The sequence below is a fragment of the Anopheles darlingi genome, chromosome 2 (genome assembly GCF_943734745.1).
Source record: "Anopheles darlingi chromosome 2, idAnoDarlMG_H_01, whole genome shotgun sequence".
Taxonomy (NCBI): Eukaryota; Metazoa; Arthropoda; class Insecta; order Diptera; family Culicidae; genus Anopheles; species Anopheles darlingi.
In genome coordinates, this window is record NC_064874.1 from 82,018,653 (window position 1) to 82,041,050 (window position 22,398).

Consider the following 22,398-nt stretch of genomic DNA (forward strand, 5'->3'; position numbering starts at 1 on the left):
AGCAACCGGAAAACGAAAAAAGAAAGCATAAAGTCTCCAAAGTCCGCATTAGTGTGTAGTGGTAACGGCAAGTTTACCAATGACGCACAACATGATGATTGCAGTCAAAAGTTGAACAGCTCTTAAAACATAAATATCGAAACGAATGGCTGCGCTCGACGACAGGCAGAAAGATCGGGAACACCTTTTCCAATTGAAAGAACAACCATCCCCGAGGAGACGCCCTAGCCATTCGTCGGATTGCCTGGCACTTCAAAAGCCAACCGCCCTGGTCCTATGGCAATATCACTCCGCCACACTGGCACACTGACTCCATTGCATTCCATGAACACATCAACGGCAAAACGGCTCCCCAAGGCGGGGCCGTTACAAAAGAATTAGGAAGAGAGCCCACCGAAAGGGCAAATCCTTGAGGAAATGTGTCTTTACGCCAGAGCGCTCTTGAGCGACAAAACAAAGCAAAGACACCACACACCACTGTGTCTCAGCAGAATCAGCTAACACCGGAAAAGCATAAACCCCCATCGAGACGGGCGACCGGAAATGCCACAGAGGAGAATCGGAGGAGTCGTCATGTTCTCTGCAGCGCCACAGTATACACGATGGCACGACGTCAACGGGACACCATTCTGTGTCTGCTGTTCATCAGCTCACATAGCCTCACGGATAGTGTTGCTCAGCAGCAGCAGCAGCGCCGTCACCGTAATAGCCCTTCGGAAAGCACCCCACCACACACAGACGATAAGAGACATTTTCCTTCTTTTTATTATTATTATCTACTGTAATCAGCTGAATTGCTGCTACGCTGGCGGTAGCTTCACGCCACCGAAACGCGTGTTTTATTTATGACACCCGATAGCGAAACCATAACGTATTTAAGGTTTACCCTTGAAAAACCACGAAGACGAAGACCTAAGGACCGGGGGAGGGAGGCCCCTCGCCGCAAATGACCTAGTTGGATTGGATTGCGCGGAGCTTTGGAAGACGACGACGACGACTGGTGCGGTGTGGTGTTTAGTACCTCGTAAAACGGCTTCTTGTCGACATTCCTCTTAAAGGAAGGGGGAACAAGTTACACCATAGTGTAGGGGGGAAAGCAAACAAATATGCCACCGGAATTACACCATCTGCACACTCCGTTTTTCAAAGGAACAGTATATTAACGTAAACTTTGTGAGAGGTTCGAGTACGTAGTTAAATAAAATAAAGTATTTCGATAAGTTTGCATTAATGCTGTGTGTTCCATTTGGATCTTTCCTCGTCGTCTTCTTCGTTCGTGACCTAATGCTTAATCCCAGAAAATCATGAAATCATCGACGCCACGACGTGGAGAAGGAAATTGAGGTCACACAGCAGCTCTTCTCAGTACCGGAATGACCGGAAGACCGGAAACAAATGCCGCCATTCGCTACTATATCCCCGTGACTCACGGACTAATCACACACTCACACACACGCACAGAGTTTTGCTTACTCGTAGCGCCACCACAAGCGGGGGTATATAATGCTGTTTTATGGGGCGATTCGTGGGGCGCTGTTTTGCTGACACAGGTGGTGTGTTGTGGTCGGTCGGCCATTCCTCCACCCAGGAGGTGAAATGATTCAACGACGAAGCATTCAAAACCACGAGGAATGAAATGGAACCGCAACGCGTGAGAACATTTCCATTCTACATTTCGCTTTAAAGCTCAGAACCTCCGAGCTCAGCACGGGTTGGCAAATGACTTTTTTTCTTCTTGCCACCATTCTAGGGCCAGGCGCGATCCTCATTTGGAGAGAGGAAAGAAATATGACACACTGGGGCTCTGGGAGCGCGCGCGCGCGTTGTGGCGGCGACCAGATGATGATAAGTCGTGTGTCGGCGGCGGTGGTGGCGAGCGCGATTTGGGTGTGCACATACCATTACGCGCTGTGGCGATGATATGGGGGGGTCACAGGCCATCACCAAAAGGAACCCAACCCAAGAGATAGGTTGAGTGACACGTTCGAACACACAACGGCCAAATAACAAAGTAAAAAATAAAAAAAGGTAAAGGGAACACCACTAACTGACACAAAGACACCTCTCCAGGTGAGGGAAAAAACGTGCGAGCAGCCAGGAAATGGCGGCCCAGTCGTTAACCGTTATGTTTAATCAGCGAAGCGCGCGCTGCTGCTGGTGCTGCTAGTGTTGCTGCTGCTTCCCGGAGGAGACCCCTGGGCGCACATAACCGTACATTAACGTGGTAATCTTGTTGTTATTATGTTTTGATGGTTTGGTGGTGGTGGTGGTGGTGGCTGAAAACGTCTCTCTGTTTTTGCTCTCTATCTCTCTAGCTCTGCATCAACCCCAAACCTTCCTCCTCCTACCCTAGCATTGCACGTCCGCGATACCGTGAGGTGGCGAACCCCGCCAGCAATAGCATCACCATCCAACAGAGAGCTCAACCTTCGACAGAGAGCCACCATTTGCAGAGCAAAAAAAAAAGGGTGGAAGTGAGGTTACGGGCACACACACACACAACCTGCAACAAACACACGCCATGCCTAGAGAGTTGGTGGCCCCATTTTGGACCCCCCTTTCGAGGTAGTACCTAGGGTATGAGGGATCACCAACATCCATCCCCCTTCCAATACAATGTGTGTTGTACGTAGAGCACACGGCGGCAGTGGCTTCATCATAATGCTCCTTCCTCACTGCAGCAACAGCAAGTTTGGCCGAGAAGTTCGTCGTGGCCAACATAGTAGTTGATCGCGCAGTAGACCCGAGCGCGAGCACCACGGATTGACAGGGTAGTAAGTGTGTGTGTGAGAGAGATAAAGAAAGGAAGGTAGGAGGAGGTAAAACGATTTTCCTCTGAGTCACCGTCCGCCGTTTCCAATGCTGTGGAAGGTAGATGGTGGGTAGTGGGTGGTAGGTGGTAAAGTCCTCCATCATTCGCTACGCCAATCTTAGAAAATGCAACCCGTGGCCGGAGCAGCAGCAGCAGCAGCAGCAGCAGCGTGATTTGTCAATTTTTCACCGAGCAAATGATTACCGTGAGAAACTGGCCGGCCGCTCGCGAAGCAATCAGTTAATCCATCTCTTCTCTCGGACGTGGGGTGTCTACCGCCCTGCCTTCCTTCCTCCCTCCCCCCGGATGGTGTGATGGTGGTAACCCCCACAATGGCACCATTTTGGTTTATTCGTTTCGCAGCGCACGAAATGAGCGAGCATAGAGACGGACGGCCTACTAATGTTGAGCGTGACAATTCCCCTCTAAGCGGAAGAGGACTTCCAAAATGTCAAAACTAACCCCGCAGAGCAGAGTGAGATTAGATTGTGGAACTTTGAAAGGACCTTTAAATGATTACACAATGATAGCTAGTCCACGATACACACTAATTATAATTACACACAGAAGGAGGTCTACCAGAGGTCCGAAAAGAGACTTAAAAGTTCAAAAGGCTTCTAGCTCTGATGGGGAACCAACACGTCTTCTACTGATCCCCTCCCATGTGCCACAGTGGAGAACGAAGCACAAAATGCCCGTGCCATATGCCCGCCATTTGTTGTTCGAGCGCCTTTCCTGATCGCTCACCCAGATCTCTCGCCAGTCAGACAAGTCAGTCGCTGGTCGAGACGAGAATCCACCACCGACGACGAGGTGCGTCTCTTTGTGCAGCCGGGTTAGCAGCAGCAGCTGTCGCGATCGTACGCGCTGCTGCATAGCACGCGGTCCGGTCCGGCGAACCGCAACATAATCCACGCGCGCGCGCCGGCCCGGACCGCAGACTTGCTCTCCGGACCGACCGGGGGACTAACGCACAAACATACACACACAGACACATTATCATGATGCAAACACACGCACGTCCTCCTCTTCCCCGTTGTTAATGACCTTGTGGCGGTCGACGGCACTAATGTGCCTCCTGCTCCTAGCTCTCTCTCTCTCTCTCTCTCTCTCTCTCTCTCTCTCTCTCTCTCTCTCTCTCTCTCTCTCTCTCTCTCTCTCTTTCTAGTTCTGTCTCTTCCTTTCCATTCTTGCGCGGTTGAATTACCACCAGGTTGAAGAGGTACGGTTGCAGCAGAGATGATCGCACTGCTGCTGCTGCTGCTGCTGCTGTCTCCTGGCAGAATGCTGCTTCTTCATCCGCTTGATCCTCTTACTGGTCCTGGAGTCGCTTGCTCCTTCTTCTTATTGGTATCCACACGCGTACACAGGAATGTTAGCGTTTGGCAAACTGCTGCTGCAGGCCCCCCACCGGTGGTGCACACAGTCTAGTGACAGCCAGATGGTGTGTGACAACCGGTGTGAGGCCGTTGCTGCATCGTTGCAAACGGCCACAGAAGGAGGTCCCAACGAAGATGGTCTTCTCCAAGAGATGTGTCTCTTTTCCTAAAACGGGGTGCGCGTTGAAATTCGAGGAACTCGCGAGATCACGATCTTGCAGCCAAGATTTGCAACAAATTAAAATTGTTTCCAGAATCGAACGCATTGCGCTTCGAATGTGCGTTGTTCGCTCGCTGGAAGCCATCAGTCAGGCGTGTCCACTGCTCGACTCACTCACTGGTACCACCTTATATGCGTTTTTTGGGCAGCTTTAAATTGCCAACATAATGAAGCCATCATCATCGTTACCGAAAAGCGTTACCTGAAACCTTATATACACGCATAGCATATGTCGCCAGACACTCCACTACTTCTGCGTATGCAAATCCGGTTCCTCCTTTTGTCGGTACACGTTTCGGTCGTGGTGATGCCGATGTACTGGACACGACGGCGGCGTCCAACAACTGTTACACACCGTACGGACCCCGTATGCGATGCTTTACCGCACACATTTAATGTTTAAATCCCCTATCGTCCTAAAAACAAACATCGAAGGGGGATTTAGCATAGTTTCCAACCTCTTTGGCCACATGTGGCCACTAGCGCAGCCCGGTTCACAGCTCCCCTTCCCGGTTGCGGTCTGCTTTATGGCAGATATACTCTACTGGAGCCTTTTTGGGGTTTCTTCTCCTTTCGAATTTCATTTCGCTCCTCGGCTTTTCGCTCCTCCTCTTTTTACTGTCCACATTCGGTCACCATTTCCGATACCACCGATGGCCACCGGAACCGTAGAGTGACAAAGGTTAGCTGCTGCTGCTGGTGGTGCTAAAGGAGGAAAATGTTTTGTTTTTTCTCTCGTCGGTTCCTCCTTCTTTTATGCGCTGTTCTCCTCATAAATCTAAAACCAAAAGCTTTGTATTTTCGAGCAGTGGGGAGGAGTTCGGCTGCGTTGCGCTCGGACGGGACGGGACGACGTGTGGCGATTTAATACTTCCGGTACGGTTAGAGCGAAAATCATCGTTTCGATGCGACAGTCGCGGAGTCACCATTGCTTTCCATTCTTTCACTTCATCGAAGCATCGAGGTGGCTGCGGCGAGTGTGCAGTAGCATAGCAACGGCCACTAGCCGCCATTAGCCCCCATCGCTCTTGCGCCACTGGTTGATGACAGGCGGCGCTGGTGCCGCTGCCGCTGCGGTTGCTGATGATGATGATGTTGATAGGGGTCGTCGTCGTGTCACGCTAAACTTGGTCTTCACCGGTGGGCTGATGATGGGTGATAATGTTGTCGGAATGGTGACGCAGCGCGCCCGAAACGCGATTAGTATGCAAATCCAGTCGAACATAAGGTCCCTCCCTCCTCTCGTTGCCTCTCTCCCCAGGGGGCTCAGGAATTCCATGCTCGATGCCCTCCCATCGACGGCTGCCAAGCGATGGCGGCTCATTGCGCGATGACCATAAAAAGCCGTGCCGTGGCTGGTTGGCCACGTTGGGGCACCAGCAGCACCTGTTCAGTTCAGCGGAGTATGCGGCCAATACCAGGAGAGCGAGAAGCTCTGTGGTAAAAGAGTGAAACCACGTGAGTTCAAACCATCTCAACCTTCAGTCCCTTACACAGAGAGCTGGATGTGCTTCGCTAGCAGCAGCAGCAGCAGCAGCAGCTGTTGTTGTTGAACGAAAACAAGATAAAGTATTCCATGGGCCACAGGCAGCAGCTCAGGCACCACCACGCTCAGACCTCAGGCAGGCTCACCGGACCGGCACTAAACAATTCACTAAACGCGCGAGTAAACCAATCAATTTCCACATGGTAAAGGTATTAATGAAGCACCGCTTGTTCCCGGTAACTCATTCGTTGCGAAGCTGGTGTGTGGTGTTGATCACGTTCCGCCATACCACCCCCAAAGTGAGGATTGGCCACTTTTACACGTGACCAGCATCATTCGCACTTTGCGCACTGCTGCAAGAAGCTTATTTCGGGCGCTTCAATCATAAGTAGCCGAAGACGACGTGCCCGTGAAGGAGGCTTAAAGTGTGCGCACACATCTATTTCGACAGATAAGTGGCAAAATGAAGAAACAAACAAACTGATACTGTGTTTCCAGCGGTGCACGGAAGCAGGCCACATCTTGGCACACATCGCATTAGATAGAAGTCACGATTTTCGAAGTGTGTTGCAAATTGACCGCAAGGCCATGGTTTTTCATACCACGGCGCGCGCGCGTTATGGTTCCATTAAATGTTCCCAACTTGAAATTGGAGCAGGAGCGATTGGAATGTTTTCCAGCCTTCCAGCCTTCAGAGGTATATATAACGAAGCGAAATCAGCAGCGAGAAGTTGTGAAATGCACGTTTCCCAATGCGCAATTATACCAAGGGGGGGGGCATCAACGCGAGTTGTTCTGGAGCGTGGAGGAAAAACAAAAAACAAATAACTCCTCTGGGGCTACACTGCGCGTTTGTGATAAGAACTCACTGGCTTCTTTTTTTTTTGCTGCAATTTATGCTTCACTTAAGTGCAGGGAGTTTCCGCGCGCCCCTTATTACAGACACTTCCCAGATGAAATCCTTATCTATCGTTCTCCTGCGTCGTCCAGGGTCGTTCGTGAATGGTGAGGAACCAAAGCGATGCGATGAGCGCTCAATGGTTGGCGGCTCTTATCAAAAGTACGGCCAGTTCTTGGAGTTACTGATTGGAGAGTTCTGAACCCTAGAGACGAGAGATAAGAGGGGCAGGCAGCAGCATCTACTTACTCCCTCCTCCTCCTCCTTCTTCTTGGGGTTAAACACTAGGAAGAGAGATATGTCAGCCGCCTATCAATCATAGGTAGGAGAAGATTGGTAATCATACATATACTGTCCCAAGGGGAGAATCGTCGAGTTCGTGACTTTTTTCATTACCGACAGTGACATGTATGTAACGCGTGCTCTATCTCATGGATTTGATCAATAGTTTATCTCAAGCTGGAATGTATAGCGACGACACCCGTCAAAAACCTGTCTGCCGTCACTCCTCCGCTCCTGATTATAATGAAGCGCACGTCCGTTTCAAAATATGTTGTCTACACTTCCGCGAGCGACCTTGAACTTACCTACAACAGAGAGAGAGAGAGAAAGAGAAAGAAATGAACGGAGGCATTACTTCAAACTGCAAGTACTTTAATAACATACAGGGGATACTGGATCTAATGGATGCATCATGACATCAAGCTAAAAACCATTATTAGTCATTAGCCACACTTTGGCTACAGACATACACACACGGCGGGAAGATAGTGCGCACTGTCGGAACATTCATAATTATACAGGACACAGCACACGGTGGTGCTGGTGTGTCACAGAGCGCGGAAATTACATTGATTATTTCAGACAAGTTAGATTGTCTGTCACCAATGGTGCCACAGCAGACAGCTTCTTTATGGAATACTCTCCTCAAAACTTCATCATCGAACCATCAACAACAGAGCATCATCTTCACTCGCTGGCTTTTTGCAGAACATTCCCAACGATCATCCCCGCAGCACGTACGCATCGAATCGATTCGCAACAACGAAGAAGAACACGCCGGCCCCAGGGGAATGAGAATGGACGATTCGAATACGTTCGATGAATACGAAATATTCGGCCAAGGTGAAGGTGAAGAAGAGGCAGGGAGTGGCCAGAAGCAGCAGCATGATTAGTAGCAACCTTCCTTTCCCGCTCCCTCTCCTGTTTAGTTGCACCGAGGCCGGGTTATTCAAATACAGATTGGAGAATGAGTTATTACTTCTCGCGTGATTCCTGCTGGCGATTGTTGCGCTCCACCACCACGGACAGACAGCGGGCATCGAATAAGGAAACGGCGGCAAGAGGGAACTCGAAAAGAAATTAATATTTCACTAACATAACATCCGTCTTTTTTCTTTTTTTTCCTGTTTGTTCATCGAACCTAGAAGTGACGTCTTGTACGCCTTGAACGGTATGCTGCATTGGAGCAGAAAATAAATTCGTAGTCTGTAAATTCATGCCTTCATGGAGAGACTGATCGTGTGGCTGTGTGTGTTTCACATGTGTGTGATCGGTAATTTGATGAGGGCTGATGAGCGTCACCCGGAACACTATTTCCGGAACCGAGCGCTTCCGGTTCGCGCCGATAGTGAGCCTCTCTCGTTGCCTTTTAAGTCCCGGGCACAAATCAAAAGGAATACATTTACTATCTTATGCAATAGAGGATCACTGCCACGTAGTAGATCACCAATACACCGGGAAGTTCTTATGATTTTGATCCCAATCGTTGTCACTTTCTCCATTTTTCAATCGAGCATTGATATCCGGGCTTATCTTTAACCCGGTGACCGATGGCTAAAAAGCATAAGCATGTCACATTGATTGGGATAGCATGTATTTCTCGACATCTCGACAGTACAAGGAACTTCACAGGAATCCAAGAAGTTCCCATAAAATTGGAGAACCACCGGAGAATTCTATTTTTTTTGTACATCTCGGAGCATTAACCCATCGAACTTGGGATCCAGAATGGAATGGTGAGATTTTATGTTCTAGCCACAAAAGCCACAAGGCTCAACAGGATACCGAATACACGATATTCTCTCTCTCCTTCTCTGACCAAGGAGTTAATCCCAAGGTATCCCAACCGGTCCCCGGGTGCTTTATCCGACCCGAAATCAATTAATCTTTGTGACAAGTCATCAACACGGATCCCTGACTGATGTTGTGCGTTCGTACCTGGACTGTCACTGATCGTGTACGTGTGTGTGTGTGTGCTCTCTCTCGCGGTAGGAGGTCTTCCCTTTCGCCCAAATACAAATGCGTTTCCGGTTTTACCCAATTTGTCTTTCCTGCCCCACGGAGTTGACGATGGATGATGCTCACCACCACCACCACCACCGCTACTATCGCGCACAACCCACCGAGAAAAAGGTCCAACAAAAGAAGAACGATGACAAGATCAATATAGTCATTGACAAATAATCACCCCCACCCGAACCACCAAGAGTAGAAGGAGGAGCAGCAGGATGAGGTTCTTTTCCAATGAAAACTTGAAGCGATAGAACTGACATTTGTCCTTGTTCGCTCCGGGTGGGGCAGCAGCAGGATTCGGCTCTTATCGGATCTGACCTTTTGCCACCCGCCCGGGGGTAGGGGGGACACCCGCCCATTTGGCACCCCTTTTTGTCACGTCTTAAGAAAGGGCTGGCGCAAAAAAGGCTCCAGGAAGGTATTCGAACTTGTACCATTCGCGATATGCTATACGAGTAGAGAAGAAGGGTCGAGAACAGAATCGAACTGTTTCGGTTCGAAAACAATACAAAAAACAACAGAAAACCCCCCTTCCCTTTTCCCGGTGCGCTGAGGAGAGAAGGTATCATTTGGTGAAAGTAGAGAATGCGTTCGACGACAACCACGACGACTATGGCGACGACGACAAAATGGTACGCAAAATGGGGACGGCGGCGACCGTACAGAGCCAATTCTCTCTCGTTCCAAAGAGACAGGGAGCAAAAAGCCGCCTACCTCCTACTTACCACCCTACCTACCAGTGGCAGGCGTTTAAGCCGAATGTTTTATTCATTATTGTCGCCAACCGGACCGGTGTGACAATGTGTCCCCGGAACAGTGCCACCCCGTGCATCCCCCCGTTGCTGTTGCTGGCTTTATGCTGCCTTATGCTCAAAGCCACACGGTGTAGCGTGCGTTTCGAGCGTGGTAAAAACACCGATTTTAATAAAACATGTAAGCCAAAGGATCGGAAAATGGGTGGGATGGAAAGCCCCAGAAGACCCCAGAGCAGTGCAGAGCAGAGCGAAGGGGGCACAAACAAACAATAAGATAATAAGGAAATGGTAAGAAATCCTTCTCCATTCCTACGGAGCGGAACTTCTCCTGAGCGCGCGCGTAAGAAGAAAGGGCAACAAGGCGTTCGAGGGATGTAGAAGCAGAAGCAACAGACCCAGAGATGAAAGCAGGAAAAAGAACGGCGGAGGGTACCGTGTCCGTTTCCCCGAAATTCATCATCACGACTCACCTCCATAAATTATCGTGACGACAGCTTATCGCCGCCTACAAGCCAACGCAACGCAAGACCAGAGACCAGAGGGCAGACCAGACCAGACCTGTTGGCTCGCGCACGCTCTCTTTCTCTCTCTCTCTCTCTTCCAGATCTCATGATCATGATGATGAGTAGGAAGGATTGACCGAAGATGCAGGATTGGGCGACACATTTTCCCCCAACGTCATACCATGGCAGTAGTTAACGAGCATAATCCTCCGCACGGACTGGTCCAGACGTCGTCGTCGTCGAGGCGAGTGTTCCACGCAATCCATGCTGTGGTGGTGTGTACATACATGACCGACTCTGTGGACCGCCTACGTGGTCAAAAAGTACAATTTTTGGGGATGTCCAGTAGATTCGACGACCACAGCAATGACCGCGCCGCCGCCCATCATCCGTTCGATCCGTTGGGCCTTTGGGCATCTTAAGAACGAGAGCGCGCCGCCTCCATCGATCCATTCGATCGATTATCGTGTTATCTGTAATGCGGTGGCGGTGGCCGCGTTGGCTAGGGCATTATGCAGGCATTAGGAGCTGTCTTTTTCAATCAGAGCTACCGCCCAGGGCTCTTCCAACTACCAAAAACACAGAACACCGCCTCTCCAGCCGTCTGTCTTAATGTGCGCTCAGTGATTTCCAACGATTAGGATAAAAGAAATTGAGGGCGTATTTGGAGAAGCCGACACACAAGTCTACCGAACGAAGGTGAACGTGAAAACCTCATTTCGAGCTGAAGAGATGGAGCAATGATGGAGATTGTAACAGGGGAGAACTGTGGAGCCTTCAAACAAAATCCTAGATGCTGTTGTAGACCCCCCTGGCAAATAGAAACAATGCCAAAAACCTGTCCAAAATGGTTATGATGCTGCAAATCCTTCGCTCTACAACGCGATGATGATTAATGACCACCACCACCACAAGACCATTGTCGTCGTCGATGGCTTTTTGCACGAAAATGTTTGGATCCTCACAAATGGGCGCCCATCGCCATCGAGGTTTGAGATAATTTAATATTGAAGCTGCGTGTTGGACGAGGGAAACCGGCTGGCAAGATATTTCATGGAAAATGCAAAAACCCGCTCTTCTGCCCCTGTGTAAATCACGATTGTAACGTGCCAGAAAACGGGAGGTCTGTCGGTCGGTCGTACAACCTATTCCCCCCCCCCCCCCCCCCCTTTCGAAAGCGAACGAGTTTTCCATCCCGAAATGGCTGGAAAAATACCATTAGGTCCCGGCTTCGGATTCGAACGTTATACACGTTGTTACACGCGTGTGTCGCAAAGTTTCTATATAAATAATCAACAACGTGGTGGTGGTGAACACTCGGTACAATCGGTGCGAAAGATGATGTGGTCGGTCGACCCACTATAGAATTGGTGAGAAGGGTACGTGAAGGTGAGGTCGAAATGGGCGCCACACCCTACACACCACTATTCATCACCGACACCTGCTGTTGTGTGCTTGTTCTATACTCGATGCTACGGACAATCGCCGCGCACAAAAAACGACAAAATGGAAGTTGGAAAAACAAAGCATATCGAACACCTTTTTGGTGGGGAGGCTACTCTCCGCATCGCGCGCAACGGAAGAGTAGTAATTGGATGAAAATGAATATTGGCGAGATGTGGCCATTGAGGGAGATTGGAATATTGTGCCGGAAGTAGCAGCGGCGAGAGCGATGGTTCAATCGAGATGACCTACACGGTGTGGTTGTTGGAAGCAATAAGCATTACACCAAACACACAAATAAACTGTTACTAGTACATGGACTGACTATAATGATGATAGATGAAATTGAAGTCACTAGAATCCGTTGAACGATTAGTTGGTTTTTGCAGCAACCGTTACCTACTTTTCCACCACCGTGAACTCACTAACTAACCCACCAGAGCTTATCAATCAGCTACACTACTAGCGCGCTGCTATCGGTATGTGGCATTCGCTTTCACAGCAAAACACACTCCGAGTTTTGTTTGGTTTTTTTTTTACATTTTTGCAGCAAACATTCGCAACAAAACGACCTTCTCGTGCGAACACATAGACACCATCATCATGGATAAGCAGCAATGTGTGGATCGCGCGCGCACGAGTGTTGTAAGCCGGAGAGGCCAGGCCTTAAAAAGGCAACCAACGAACGAACCGATGATAAGACATGGGGCGACGAGACGCGCACATAAAATTCAAAACAAATACCGACACTATCGTTATCATTCACGAGCAGCTGAGCACCGCTTTTAGGGAATTTCGACAGCAGCAGCAGCAGCAGCAGCAGCGCCAGTAGAAGACGAACAAAAATTCCACCACCATTCCCTGAATAGTGTGTTATTTGAATTTCGTTTCGTTTTCTACGACACGATACATCCATTTAACAACAAAAAAAATGCCTCATCGCGTACGTGTGTGTGTGTGTGCAAGTGGCTTCTACTACGCAGCTTTTCAGCTGCCCGGTCTTCCATAAAGCCCCCCACCACCGAAATGCCTTATGCTAGAACGACGTGCGCGCGCGCGCCTTTTTATACACCTTGAAGCAGCAACCGGCGGTGGACGGAATCGCGAAAAGAATCGCGCCCAGAACCAGGGGGGGAACCATCTCGAACGCGCGCATTTGTCTCACAAATCGATCCTGCCGCGATCCTCTCCTATCTGCGATCCACACACACACACACACACACGCTATCGGCAGCCGGTTTTTTGCGTTGTTCTTTCGCACGGATTGAGCGATTGTCATTCCATGTCCGTCTCTCGCTCGCCTCGCCTCTCGAGTCGATGGCGATGGCGGGCGAACGTACGTTCCTCGACAACGGGTGGTGGGTGGGGTGGTTGACGCCCAGTGGTTGACATTGAAATCGAAACATCAACGAACATGAAGCGCCTGCCTTCTCCCCCCCATCGCCTTGTAGTAATACGATCGCTATGCAAATCGGCATATATCCAGCGCGTCACCAACCAGTGATTGAGAGGAGAGCGCGGTGGGGGAGGAGGGGCCCCAGGAAAAGGCTTGGTTTGTTTGATCCTGACGGCGCGGTCATGGTGTCTCTGTCTGTGTGTTTGACGACGACGAGTTGAGCCGTTGTTCTTCTGTTGATCCACCAGCGCGCGGCGCGGCGCGGCCTCAAACGGATGTGTGAACGAAGAGACACCTTGAAGAGAGCCACCATTCGTCGTCGTCGTCGTCGACGTCGCTTGGTGCGCTTGCCTTTGTCTGAAGACAGAGGGAAGACGACAAAGCCACAGCCGTGTATAGTGTCACCACCAGAAACCCGTTCGTCGATCCGGTATTGACATGCACCGAGAGTGCATCTCTTGTTGACACTTCCGGGAGATGGACACACACACGGAGGTCATTCCGATCGAATTCAATCATCGCTTTTTTTTGGGACAAACGTTTTCCAACATTTTCTCTATCTCTGGACAATAGTGTACACCGAAATGGAATTAATAGCATTTTCTCCCGGCATTTTGCATCGTAAAAGAGAAGAAGAAGAAATGCTAATCAAAACTTAAAAAGACACTTCACTGCAACGACGACTAGAGATGACACAAAGGGCGCGAAGATGATGATGATGCCCCCCAAAGGAGGTGGAGGGACACCATTTAAACAACTTACCATACGACGCAAACAGTAGCCCCTGCTTCTCTTCTGCATAGCCGACCGGCAATTGAATTAAGAGGTGCAGCAGCAGCGCGACAGCCAGAGCCAAAGACTCATCTCCCCGTTGCTGCTACTGCTGTTGATGCGGCGGACACTCCAAGGAGCGAAAGAAGAGGAAGCTTATCCTCGGTCTGCTGGCAGCGCTGCGTTTGAGAAGACTCGGCAACGGCCTGCGGCAATAATGATGCTAAGTAGCACCACTTAACCACTCCTCTCCTCTCCTCTCCTCCTTCGTCCTCTGCTGCTAGTCCCAGGGAGGTGGCGGCGCGCGTTGAAATCGCTTATCTTGCCCATTGCCATCGGATCGCGAAGGGGACCCAAGAGCCTTTCCCAAGTGTGCTAAGGAACCTGCACACACACACACGGAGAGGAGGACAGGATTGTTTGCTCTTTCGAGTCAGCTGCACGAAGGTGGGCTTCTTCCCACGCGTGAATGAAAAAGGAGAAAAAAAAGAAGCAGCTTTTCCACCACACAGAGCACAAGATGCAGGCTTGTGGGGGAGTTGGGCGAAGATGATAGTTAATAATGTGTAGCAGAGCAGGGCGCATGATGTTTGCACTGCGGCGGGTATCGGGTATCGTCGCCGTCCAGAGAGCGGCGGAGACGACGTGGAGCGCGATGATGCATCATTTCGTTTTCGCCAAAACCGGAGGCGAGGAGTCCGGCAACAACGCTGGACACTCAACTGCTGCTGCATATGCTGGTTAAAAGAGCGTGTAATTGGCAATACCTTGTGCACGGGAAGGAGAGAAGAAACGGTGGTTGAAGGTTCTAACTAGCTTCATTTATTTTAAAGTCCATTCCCCAACCACGCTGCAAGCCCACCCAAAGGTGTAAACACCTTTTGATCCCTCTTCATTTACTCCTTTCTGTGCCTCTCTCTCTCTGTCTCTTCACGGTTGCATGCCTGTGTGTGTGTGTTTTAATGAAGAAAGTGTGCTAGGCTAATATTTGCAGAACCTGACCTGAACTCTACGCAACACCGAGAATGTCGCCTCCGGCCGAACAGTTGTGCGTGTTGGTTGTTATAGCAGGGCAAAGATCTAACCGAGGGGGCAGCAAAGCACTTGGCTTGGAAGCAGTAAAATTGGAACTCGATATTAGAACCACCGTCTGGGCCACAAAGTATCACTCCTCCCCAGGGGGTGGCGTGAAGAGAGAGATAAGATTGCAAGATGGTCCCTGAGTTGAATGCGAAGAGGACATGGGGTTACGGCGTATGATTGGAACTACTATTTATCGATGAACTAATCAATATGTTTTATCCGGACCACCACCTTCGTGTCTAGTCGTCTAGTCCGCTCAGGGGAGAAGGGAACTCTTGCAATCAGCAGACAAATGCTCTTCTTCACTGCTTAACGGTACAAGCCATCTACTTTATGGATAAGGATAGTAGCCTACCATTAGACTTCGCATTGAGAACTGCTTCTTTGAGGATGCATCGAGTGGTACTGCGAGGATTTGCAGAAACTCGTCCGGAGCGCGAGATCGTAACACTTTGATCCAAAGCCAAACGGTTCGCTGATTACAATGTTCCACTGCGTACCAGGGGCTAGGCAAAAAAAACTGGACGGAAATATGCGTTTTTACTGCTGGTGGATGCCATCATCGCACCACACACCACAACTTTCACATCGCAATGTGGAATATCTTGTGCCGGAATTTCCCATGATCGTAGAAAGCAAATCATATCACTCTATCTCTCCACACATCTCGCCAGTTGCGGCAGCTGCTGCTGACACACAAGTGGTGTTTTCGCGGATCGGATCGAGCAGTGGATCGTGAGCAACGCCCGACACTGAAGGAGACAAGAGCAAGTACCCCCCCGAGGGGATGATGTGTAACAACGACGCAGTACTGCAGCTTGTGTTGGGTGATGAATCATTTGTTTACTCCTGATGTGGCTGCCTACTACTGCCTCTCATCATCGATACCGTCGTCGGTTCAAGGCGCGCCGACAGCTGGTTGGCTCCAAAAGAGGCCAAAGCATCTCCTCCATGCCAACCGCGAACACTTGAAACACTTGCGCCAGCCGGCCGGCCGTTGAGGCCGAGACGACGCGAGAATTGAACGGCAAAATTGCTGAGCAATCGAACGGAACACGGACCGACCGACCGACCGGTGGCAGTGGCATCGCATTGTTTACCACCCAACAAGCCATGGCCACATTTGTCGATAAACAATGTCGAACAAAATATGATTCAGATATCGGACGACGGGCCCCGCGAGAGATGCCGACGAGGCTTTATATTAAGTGAAGATCAGCACATCCGATTCACACCAGTTGCGGTCGCTCGATCGATAGATCGAAAAGCCCCCTTCTTTCTCAGTAGTGTTTGATGCCAGCAGTTCATAAAACGGGGTACGTTGGACAAAGAAACTTGCACTGGAATTTCATGTCGAAATCGAAGCAGAAAAAATGTTGGAAAAAAAACAACAACACATCTGAGTACTTTCCTCTCCATATCTTGGCCCCCCCGCGTGCCTCTGCCGAGACTCATAAGCCACACAAACTGGGGAGGGGAGGTTGTTGTCTTTGGAGTTTGTGCTGCTTAGCGTGCGTGATAATGGATTGAATAAAAAAAATAAAAAAAAAACAACAGGAGCGTGGGAGTGTGTGGGGGAGGAGAAAACATAAACAAAAACATAACCCCCATCCCAGCCCACATTGCGCGCACAAGAGCATATCGAAGCAATTATGTTGAGTTTTTTTGTTTTTGCATTTCCACGGGAGCTGCTCCCTCATGTTTCGAAAACGGTTCACCCTCCCTCCCTATGACGGTGATATGTCCCTTGTCCCTCCCATCCACAACTGGCTGCCAAGGTTTAGTCCGATTTTGCCTGACTTATAATTATCGGAGTGCGTGTGTTGTGTTGTCAGAGGCGGACGGGCGGACGGGTGGGCAGAGCATGAATGAAATGCGCAATCCTTGTGCTTCGTCTTTCTCTGGACAAAGGGAGCAAACGAAAGCGATTCAACCAACGTCAAAACGCACAGACACACGACAGGTCCGACCGTCCGTCCGTTCGTCCGTCATACTTTGAGCCTGAACCGGAGAAGTTTCGCCAGCGCTCCAGTCACAGCAACATGGTCCTCCTCCAGCCCCCTCACTTGATGACAGAGTCCGGGAATGATGGACAGACAGGCGCGCGCGCAAGTTGATGTTGCGGCGGAAGGCCGTTTTTTGGGAGTCATCGTTGTGATACGATGGGTGGGGAGGATTGCGATGGGTTGGATAGCAGAGACTTCACAACATGTCACACTCGAGCTCGAGCAGCTCGCTGCTGCCGCTGGCCGCTGCTGTGTAACGACGTCGTCAGTCGTGCAAAAGATGGGGAAGATTATTGTTTTCATTTGAACGATTAGTTTCCCCATGTCTGTTTTTTGTAGAACATCATGTTGTGGACCGAAACCAAATATATATCTCATCTTTTCCAGACGTTGAACGTTGTATGGGCTTTGGAGAGGGATTTTAATGCCGAAGAAGAACAGCCGCAGTAACACAATCCAACTTGGTTGGCAGGATATTCACGCCCCAGAAGTAATTGCTTGAAATGGTTGCCAAAGCACACCCACACCTCTTCGGTTTGAAGATGATGCGCTGCAGACATCTTTACCTTGCGGGTATCTTCATTTCAAAGAAGAAAAACCACCCCCCAAAAATTATCTTGCTACACCTACAAACGGGGACGAGTCGCTGTATCAGAGAAGATGTTCTTCTCCCGGGCCAAGAAACCTCTACAAAAGGAACTGACAGCCTGCCACGACGTCGACGACGACGACGACGACGGACGTGCTATCCAGAAAAGTTTGTACATTAATTTTGTGAAGCTGTCCCAACAACAGAACTCCCAATTTCCCACCATACATTCCATCCTTATCTTCTAACTTTATACTCTTGACTTTGCTCTAAGTTGCCGGTTGTACTTACCTTTTTGTGGGGAGGAAAAACAACGGAAAGCAGCTCTCCGCGGGATCCGGGTGTGTGCGCGGTGTGGTAGGTAATCTACTACCTCGAAAGCACACAAAAACCACACAAATCCTTGTTCAACACGAAAGCTTCTACTAGCTTCACGCGGGACGTTCAATCTCGATCTTAATCACTTGATCTCACTCACTCACTCACTCTCACCAAGAAGAAGTTGCAGAGCGGCTTCCGAAGCACACAATTTGCAAAAAACACACGCACTATATATCGGTACTGCATACACTCTCTGTCGGGATTGGATTAACTGCTAAGCGCACCAAGAGATCAGAGTAAAGGGAAAAGGACGAAATTAGTTAGATTAACCAAGGGATAAGAGCCCGACCAGAGAATGTCGATGACACATCACCTCATCTGTGACAACATCTCACGAAAGGCGAACCTTTAACGCACAGTATTGGTCAAAACAATTGGAATTGGTGTATTGGAAGTCATAAAACGATGTTCATAAAATAGCTATATAACGCTTGAAGAGAGTCGAGGTCAAAACAAGTGGACCCCCCCCTAACCCAAAACCGCTTGGGAAAGACATTTAAATGTCCCGTCCCGGTTAAGGTCCATAAAATGGGGACCATTTGAGCGGGATAATGCCATAAACTACACGATAGACACGAATGTTGCAGTCCTTTTAATTTATGCAAACGAAACATCTATGTCTTGTCATTAGGCTATCCGATGACCTCAGGCTCTTCTAAATATGCTCAATGAAATCGGGCTCAGATTCCGGCGATTCTCCTGCAGTACTGCTGGCTTGATATTCCGAGTTCTATCGTCAACAAGGAATGGCTTGAGTTAGCTAGGGAACTGCGGCATTAATCAAGCACATTTTATCAAAGTTCAAAATCTGTTGCAAATGTTTTGGCCGATACTGTACAAAGTCGAAGCCCCTGACCTTAGGTTTCCAGAATCCCCTGTATTCCTTCTCCCCACCACCACCTCCTTTCACTTCTTCTCCACCGCGTGTTTCTTTGCGAAAAGTCCGGGAGATGGTGGTTTTATTACTCCCCATCCGCACATACACGCACACACATGCAGTCTTCTGTCTCTCTCTCTCTCTCTCTCTCTCTCTCTCTCTCTCTCTCTCTCTCTCTCTCTCTTTCCCTTCTTGACGACCGGTTATGTTCTCGCCCTCTTGGATTTTCTTTTGGCTTCCGCTTCGCCTGCTTCGTTTCGTTCGTTTCGTTCGTTCGTTCTTTCGTTCGCCCGTTTGCTTCGTTCGTCGATTTTGTTAGGTTAGGTTGCTTGCAGTGCAGCCACCCGCCACCGCCACCGTCGTCGCTTGTGCAGCCTCCCGCACCTTCTACATTTGCGTGATGGTGGTGGTGGTGCGTTGACCATCAGGCGGCCGGCGGCCACGATGATTCCAACGGTCGAGGGGATGAGAAGGGAACCACCGAAGGGGTTGTTGCTGTTCTCGGGCGCGGTAGACAGATCACCCCACCACGAAAGAGCGAGAGAAAGAGAGAGAGAGAGAGAGAGAGAGAGAGAGAGAGAGAGAGAGAGAGAGAAGGACAGGAAACTCATCAACCTCTCAATTGAACCATTCCGTTCTCCCATGCGTCCCTCCAACCGATATGCTCTGATGATGGTGGTGGTGGTGGTGGTGTGGCTATGCTTTTGGCTATGCTTTGCCGTCCGCCAGAGCAAGATGGAAGATGGAGTTTCGAAAGGCGCACGCACGCGCGCGCACGTACAAGCTCGCTCTTTTGTTACGCACACAATTGTCCTCTCCACTCCGCATACACACACACACGGGCACACAGAACTGGACGCGCCAAAAAAAACGTGGGCAGAAGAGGGAAGAGGACGAAAAAGGAATATGCGATAGGACGACGACGGCGACGGCGACGACGGCGATGAGATGATGATGGCGATGGCGCGACGGCGAATCTTGCTCGAGGCATCCACACACACACACGCCCTGTCTGCTTCCCGAAGACCAAAAGCCGCGGGGATGAAGATGAAAAGTGTCGAAGAAGAGCTCGATAAGATTCGATTTGCTTCTTCGTCCAACACTAGAAAGCCCCGGTCTGCAAACCACCACCACCAGCCACCACCACCAGGTACACTCTTGCCTCGTCATTCATGCTACTACCCCCGGGTTTTGCAAAACTAGTTCTGCCGCTACCACCGCCACCGTGTGTTCCGTATCCTGCGCGCATCTCAAGCCTCGAGGGCACCCCCCCGCGCTGCTCTCTGCCTCTCACAGGAGGAACGGTCTTAATCCTGCTGGCCCTGCTGGCCCTGCCCCTAAGCCACCGGAGAACAGGTAGCGCAAGAGCTTGGACACGACGCGGGCTAAATATAACTGACCTGAGAACCCAACAACCACGACGTCGAGCGAGGTTCACGCGGACAGCTCGGGGACTTGTTTCGGACCTCGCGGCCACATGCGCGCCCATGTTTTCTTCTTCGTTCACCCATTCGGGGGTAGAGCGCGATGCTGCAATTTGATCAGGTCTTTTAAACTCTCTGCAAAAAGGAAGACCCGGAATTTTCGGACCCCTCTCGTCCCGGGGGTAAATCGGCTGGAGAAAATTCAAACTGACAGCCCAAAGATCCCCTGAACACTTGCTGATGATGATGATGATCCACACGCGCGCGGACAGGCGTAAAAGATAGGCAACCGCAACGACGACGACGACGACGAGGACGACGCCAACGAAGAAACTCATGCCTGGACTGCTGACCCCGTTGGAAAAGCATCAAGCAGCAGCAGCAGTAGTCTGCTTTGATGGAATAGTGTAGCTGCTATAGCACCTCTGTGTGCACCAACAGGAAGAAGAACCAACTCTAATTGCACAGGTGTTGCTGATCGAACGGAACATTTCCAATCACGGGTGGCTACGGTGGCGGCGGCGGTGGCGGCTGCTGGCTCCTCTTCCTTCTTCTCTTCCGCCATTCGCCATGGCTCATCTCCGAGAGGCGAGCGGCCAGACCCCAGCCAGGCCAGGCCAGGCCAGGCCAGCCAGGGTTCACTGCTCCTTTTGATTGGAAAATTATTAGCGAGAGAAATGGAGACTTCTTCTCGTCCGTGCTATTGAGAGCAGCCAGCCAGCCAGCCAGCCAGCAGATCGGGCATAATTTTCCATAATTTTCCACACTCCAGCAGAGAAGGGGGAATTTGCCGATCAGAGTGCACGAGAGAGCGAGCGAGAGAGAGAGAGGGAGAGATGCAGTGCAGTCCCTGGGCAAAGGAGCGCGCGGTGGCGTCGGCTTGCTTGGACCGGGAATTTATATCCTTATGCTGCTTCTGCTGCTCGCGATGCACTTTGCACTTTGGTTGCAAATGGGTTTTTGCTCTGTAGCACGCACATCGAAGAACACACATTTCACTGGGCACACCACTTTGCGGCACCGGATATGGCGACACTCTAGCCAACAGGCGCACACACACACACACGCACACAATATACACGCGTTCTGGAGAGCAAATCCAAATCCCTCGCGGTCGCGGTGTTCCTCATTCCTCTATATCCCGCCAGCCATTTGGCCATCTTTTCATAACCTCAAATCCTGTCACACCGGGAGCATCGGTACCACACCACGGTAGCTTGTGCTAGGCGGCGGGGCGGCGGCGGCGGCACGCTTCTTGTGCTTTAACACGTTTCACTGCACCAAGAAAAAAAAAGCCCGGGCAACGGTCGCTTCGAATCACCAGAACTTCACCACAAAGCAGTAGAACAAGTAGAAGAAGTCGAAGAAGAGTAAAAGGCAGAAAAAACGGAGGGAAAAGCAAGTCAACGGGGAACAGAACACAAGCGGCGCAGGGCAGCACTCACGGGGGAAAACGCTCGAACGACGACGATGACGACGCTCCGAACACCACGAACAACAGATGCAGAATGCGAGAGAGAGAGGCACCACTCGTCGGTTGGAGTTGGCCGCCATTTCGAGCCGGGCGATGCGCTTCAGGACAACGGCCCTTCTCCTTCCGCTATAATTTTATGTTGCGTTACGCTGCGCCTAGACGGCAACGAGAAAGCTGAGAATGCAGAAGGCGAGAATTTTTTCGGAAAAATTCTCGCTCCGGATTTTTTTGGGATTTGACATTCTTTGAGAAAGCTGAGAATGAGATGAGCATGAAACAGTTGAGAGTGTCAAATCCAAACAAATCCGGAGCCAGGATTTTTTCCGCTCGTGTAGAAACCGAGAAAGGAGAGAATGGAGAATTGAGAATTGAGCTACCTGCAAACTACCTGTGAAATAATGCAGTAGGCGTTTTTTTTATGTTGGCAACAGTCGTGGATGCTTAGAAAAAATGACTCACTTCTCAAAAATTTGAACAAAAATTCTCGCCTTTTTCATTCTCAGCTTTCTCTGTGCCGTGTAGATGAATTGTTAGCTTTCGTTCTCTCACTCTCTCTCTCTCTCTCTCTCTTTCTCATCTCTCTCTCTCTTTCTCATCTCTCTCTCT

The 22,398-nt window shown here is 50.2% G+C and overlaps 1 protein-coding gene across 3 annotated transcripts in view; it reads right to left on the reverse strand.

Annotated features, from left to right (window-relative positions):
* Nucleotides 1-21,880, reverse strand: part of LOC125949821 (calphotin-like) — a 44,965-nt gene extending 23,085 nt beyond the window's left edge. Inside the window, exons 1-2 of one of the 3 annotated variants that reach the window (XM_049677214.1) lie at nt 21,764-21,880; nt 17,928-18,228 (exon numbers count right to left, since the gene is read on the reverse strand). The gene's annotated coding sequence lies outside the window, so the exon portion shown is untranslated. Of the gene's footprint in view, nt 1-17,927; nt 18,232-21,763 lie in introns of those variants that run through there. The other 2 variants (XM_049677213.1, XM_049677215.1) reach the window with 2 other exon arrangements.
* Nucleotides 21,881-22,398: the final 518 nt, after the last annotated feature.